Source organism: Opisthocomus hoazin, chromosome 3 (genome assembly GCF_030867145.1).
Source record: "Opisthocomus hoazin isolate bOpiHoa1 chromosome 3, bOpiHoa1.hap1, whole genome shotgun sequence".
In the NCBI taxonomy this organism is placed as follows: domain Eukaryota; kingdom Metazoa; phylum Chordata; class Aves; order Opisthocomiformes; family Opisthocomidae; genus Opisthocomus; species Opisthocomus hoazin.
The window spans coordinates 107,374,803-107,380,802 of record NC_134416.1 but is presented as its reverse complement, the minus strand read 5'-3'; positions in this window follow the sequence as shown (position 1 = coordinate 107,380,802).

The following is a 6,000-nucleotide window of genomic DNA, read 5'->3' as shown; positions in this document are numbered from 1 at the left end:
TTTCCTTCCTTCAGGCATGTTAAGGGCTGTGGAGAAGACACAGCTCAATGGGGAAATACTACAGCCAGAAAAAAAAAAAAACATTATCCTAAATATAGTCATAGACCTTGACCTGGAAAGCACAATGCTCCTGCAAAAGCAGCAAACCAAAGACTTCAGATTGACTTGGCAGGGAGAAGTCTGCAGGATCTGGTTCAAAATAAGATCTCACAGTGGAAGCGCTGCTGTGTGGCAGTTAACCACGATATACCTGGAGTCGACGTACTTCACAGGCAGGGGAAAAAAAGTTGCCTCAGAATACGATAGAAATCTGCAGAATGTTGATTATTGTGGAGAAGATGGACAGAATCCAGCTGTTAATAGTCTTTTCCTAATATCCTAAGGGCCATTAGATGAAGCTGGTAGGATCCAGGTGCTTTTAGTCCCAGAAAAAGAAAGTTTCATAGCTCCCATCAGAGAGGTCCTCTTGCAGCCAAGCAGGGCAGCCCCACTGGGCAGACTCCCATGGGATTTTTCTTGGTTTCTGGACCTCTGACTTTGAGCAACATTCACATCTCCACCCCCAGGTCTGACAGTCACACCACTCAGGACCAGCAGAGCACCCTTGGTCTCTCCAGATTCATAACTGCTCCTTTAGTCCACAATTCACTCCAGCTACTTTGTAAGCCCTAAGCCTGGCCTCATCCAAAGCCTGCACGGCAGCCAGCACGCTGTCTCTCCAACATACACTGTCCTTCCAAATGCAGAAACACCATCTGGCAAATTCATCAGGTCAGCAGTGACAGGGGACACCTTTCAGTGTCATTTCTTCTTGTTCAACAGCTTTCTAGATAGGTTTCATAATAGTGCTGGACAGCCTGGGGTCCTGCCAACTTGTCCAAACTCCATTTGTAAATTCTTTTGGTTCCCACTGTCAGGGAGCAGCAGAGCTGAGACCGGTGGCACAGCAAAGTGCTGTTCTGCATGCTTGGATTTGTGCCTGCACAGATCTGGGGACTGGATCTGCCTAGGACCTGCCCAGGAGCTCCCCTTCATAGAGACACTGGAGGTACCCCATCTTCTGATGCTGGGACTTCCCACTCTGATGCAGCAAGTGTGATACTCTTGCCCTGAGCCAGGAAAAGCCACACTTCCATCAAGGATCAGATGGAGAGCAAAAAAAACCCACACCAACCCAGACACCAATTAAGAGGACATTCTTCTCTTCCTCCTGCCCAAATTACTGGTGTGTCAGTTTGCATTTCCTGGGATACTCAGTCTTCTGTGTTCTTCAGCAGCTGTCTCTGGACATGCTCACCCTTTTCTACACAGACTGGGAATTACAGGTTCAACACTGTCTCTTTGCCATCATCCACCCTTACGAAAGGAGGAGCTATTCCTACGGAACACATCTGGCCCTCATTCTATAGACACTACACATATGCTTTCAAATACAAGGATTAAAGATACTTTTATATTACTTCTTCAGCCTTATTGGACACAAAGTTAAACACCTTCTGAATCAAATGGACTTTTTAGATACTTGTAGGAACAGGCAGTTTCTAAGCCAAGACAGATTTACCTTCCAATAGGAAGATCACCAGCCCTCATACACCTCGTGTCTCTTCGATCTACATGGTAGGAACAAACACACTGTTATTAGAGCTGACAGAACACCCACGTTAGTCTTTCTCCCCCACCAACAGGAACAACACTAATTGTTGTCTAACTAGTATCTTCTTAGTTTGAACACTTGGCTTAGATGCTGCCTTTCCCTTGACTGGTGATGGGCACACCCATCAAGAACAAAGTCAAAGCAGAGCGTTTGTAGAGGTGTGCAGATACTCAAGGCAACACTGCAGCCTGCAGGTGCCTTTTAAGATAACAGCAGGACACACCTGAGCACTCCTCTGTTCTCCACTCTGAGGAGAGCACACATGCAGCAACGGACTGAAGGACCTTTTGAAGTAGCTTTAGAGGGCTAACAGTGGGAAGCAGACCAAAAACAAATTATACAGACTGGATTTGTAAGAAGGAAACGGTGACTTACCCCCCTGCTCCATAATTGAATGCCTTTATGAGGGTTAATTGTAGAAGTCTTTGTTTAACCTTGGTTGTTTAGGTGTTTGATTTGTATGGGAAATGCTAAGAAAACTCAGGATGGCAAAAAATAAATGCAGTTGTACACTGAACTGGGAGCATAAGAGGGAAATAGAGAAAGACTTAGAATTGAAAATTAGCACAAAAGCGGGGACCAAAACAACTAACACTCACTACCGCCTTTGATTTAGATGCTAGATGTCTTCTCAAAACAGTCCTGCTAACTAGTCTGTTGAGGACTACCTTTTTCAAGTCTATTGTCCCCTCCATTGCATTAACATATTCCTCTCCTTGGAGGTCTAGGTGCTCTACTACAACCATTTTCAAGCTACTTCAGGTGATCCTCTTCCCTTAAATTACCTCAGCACTTCAGATCCTTTGTCACTTCCTCCAAACAATAAAAGCCAGAAACCTAATAGCATCCTCTTTTATTGCTTTTTTCCACATTCCTATACAGTTAAATATTCTCAGCACACTCCAAGAATTTGATTAGTTTTGTCCTGTTATATTTTTTTAATAAAACTCCTCCATGGCCTGCCTTTTAAATCCTCCTAGTAGTTACTCAAGCCCAGGTTCCACTCTACCTCCTCCACTCAGTTTTGTGACTTCCAGGAGACTTCTGAATCTTTACTTTTATTACCCAGAAGTATTCAGTAGACTTGCCACTCTTCCCTTCTTCTCTGTAGAAAATATATGTATTCTTGGCATGCAGTGCAACCCTTCCCTTCTGTTTCCCTGTCTCCCTTCCAAGGCAAGTTATTCTGATGTAGCAGCCATACAATCCATCTGCCAGGTCTCTGCGATACCTCTTTTATCGTAGCTTTGGCTGTGGTCTAAGGCTTTGAATTCTTCGTTTATCGCCATAACCTGGACATTAGTGTAGAGAGGTCCCGAGTGCTCAGCTCACTGCCCTATTATTCTCAGTCCTGTTTCTCTCTCCCCATGCTCCCCTCCACAGGTGCCAGGATACTCACTTACCTGTGGACTCTTCTCACTTGTCCCTTCAAGCCTAGCTCAGTCACCTTCTGTCTCCTCCTTCTTTTCTGCTGGGAGAAGTCCTTCACAGGCTCACACACAAAATCACAGCTTGCCTTACACACACCCACTGCCTCAACTACTTTTAATTAACAGAATATTGATAAAGAATCACTCGACTTTAACTTCAAAAAATATTGAGAACAAAACCCACACACCACAAAAGCCAAACAACAACGAGATTCAGACTTCCATCAGACCACTTTCTGCTAGAGACAGCTCCATTTCTTCTGTATCTTCCAGACTGCCTGGAGGGGATAGGCACAACTCACACTGTTATCGAGTCATCAAGCATTTAGTTGCTCTAAAAAACACACAGAAACACCACAGCAACCCTTCTGCTACAAACCACAGAGAGCCCTCATACACAGCAACAGCCCCAGCCTGGCGGCCATCCTCATTTTTATGGCTGCTTTAATCAGCAGTATATTGAAAAGAGCTGTGCTGCTCAGGCTCAGATCATTTGCATCCACCTCCCTCGGCCTCATATCCCCTCAGACCAGGCTCTTCAGCACAGCAGGTGGTCTCTTGTGTCTGTAGAAGGGTGTGTTTGGGGTGGATACTAGGTCCTTTGACCCTAGTGCAGTTCCTAAAGTCATGACATCTCTCCTCCACCCTTCTGACACAGGCACAATTAAAAGGGACGTGATGGGCATTAGCTATGGGAGTGGCCTCTGCTTTGCCATGGTGTCTACTACTTCTGCATGTAGATGGTTCCTTGCACCACTAGATGCTCACCACAGTGACCCTGGATGGTTCCCAGCTGGGTGCCAGGCGTGCACAGAAGGAGGGAAAGAATATGAAGCTGTGACAAAAAGACAGAATGGTGTGAACCTTAGAAGTTCTATTTGTTATACGTTTTTCTATGATCTAGTAAGAGTTCCTTAAATTTTTGTACCCTTGAGGTGGACATAGATGTTTTGAAAATTCCTGTGATTTTTCAGCATCTCCAAAACGGACTCCTGACTTTTCTGCTCCCAAATTTCCCCAAGGACCTACAGTTTTCCGTACACATAATGTTTGAGTCACAGTCTGTAAGTGAACTTGTAAAGTGTGATTTCTAATGCTCTCCTTATGGCACAAATGGGCAAGAAAATATGCTAGGAGTATTATGTGTTCATGCTATGCTGTATTTTCAGGATGGAACGGGAGCCAAAGTTAAGATTGAGTTTGAATGTTGAGTTTAAGACGAGCACAAAGCTGTAGAAACGTCACTCCCCGTGACTAGGGCTTTTTTATGCTTATTACTACTTAAGCAGTTAAAAATTATTTTTGGAGTACGTCCTTTCTTGTTTCTGGTACTCAGTCCAAAGCCGTTGACATTAGTGGAAAGCTTCCAGTTTAGGATATGAATTGGGCCAGTCTTCCATGGGTATATTTTTATTGAGAAAACAGAGAAGGAAAAAGCCCTGTGAAACCTGTGAAGTTATTTCAGTGGAAGAACACTGGAGTAAAGAAGAGTAAAGGGGTTCTTACTTGCGTGCCGAAAGAACCTTCAGTGATTCATGTGAGCTCTTGCAAAGGGGCTCTGTCACAGGCCTGGATGAAGAGCACCATGTAACCCCCACTCCTGCACTTGACAAGAAAACCCTCTCCAACCCAGGAGCAGCAGAGGAGGACTGAGATACTGCCTGGCTTCTGACTGTGGAGCGGTGATACCTTCAACAACCACCCAAATGGACAGCGTTAGCTCGTTAGAGACGGGCTCTGTGCAGAAAGACTCGTAGTCCAAACAGCGAAGATAAAAGACAATAAAAGAAAAGCAATCTTATTATCCCCATTTTACGAGTAGGAAACGGAGCTCTGCAGAAATTAAGTGCCTTGCTCAAAGCCATACAGGAAATCAGTGTCAGAGGAAACAAACGCAAACCCGAGTGTCACGGCAGTTCCTTCCTCTCCATACCGGTTTGGCCATCAGGGCTGCTTTCAATGAAGTCTTTCATTAAGGACATCTCTTTCTAGCTATACATTTTTTTTTATTGCGTATCGCACACGGTGGACCTGTGGAATTACGAGTGTCTCCAGCCAGCTTCTTTACGGGGTTTTATGAACCTTACTGAGCCCCCGCAGAAAGCTGAAATCCCTGCTTCGCGGGGGAAGGGAGCAGAGCAGCAGAAATAGCAGCATTGTGTGCAGCTTGGAGCGCGCGCTCCAGGTTCACTCAGCGGTGTGTAAACAATCCGGTTTGCCACGTTTAAGGACAGGCACAATTTTAGGAAATCCAAACACCCTGTTAGCCTACTGACCTCTAGATAACCTACTTCGACAACAATGAGACTCACAATACGCCGGGGAGGTGGAGGGGCTGCGCTAGGGAGATGCTTTGCTGCCATAGGAAATGGGCCAAGCAAAACTCTCATCATTTTTGATGTTCGTTTGATGAGTCTGCGAAAGGAGAAGCGTATCAGCTCGCTAGAAAAACTGTTTCCTGATGGAGATTCGCAGTGGCTCTTGCTGCCCCGTAGGAACCCGGGCACAAGCACTGAGACATGGCACTGCCTATGTGGCCTCGATCTTTTCACCCAAGAACTCTGCTTTTCTGCAGACCCGGGTGAAATGGAATCTGGAGAGAAAGTGGCTCCATGTTGTCCACAGCTTTTCATCCCGAAGGCACAAAGAGACTGTGCAAGCCAAACCCTTTTGCCTTAGATACATACTCCGTGTGGGATACGGGAATTCAGATAAGGGGAGACCCAGAAACATCAAGGCACGTGCAGAAATTAAAAATGAAGGGGAAATAGTTTTAGAAAGAGGAGCTGGGGCTGTTTGCATGGCTGCTTGACAGCATCATATGTTCAGTAAGCAGCTGCCTGCGTAGATACCTCCAAAGGCAAACAGCAGGAACCCCTTCACCTTGCCTAGGTTTCTTATCCCGGTGCATAGCAA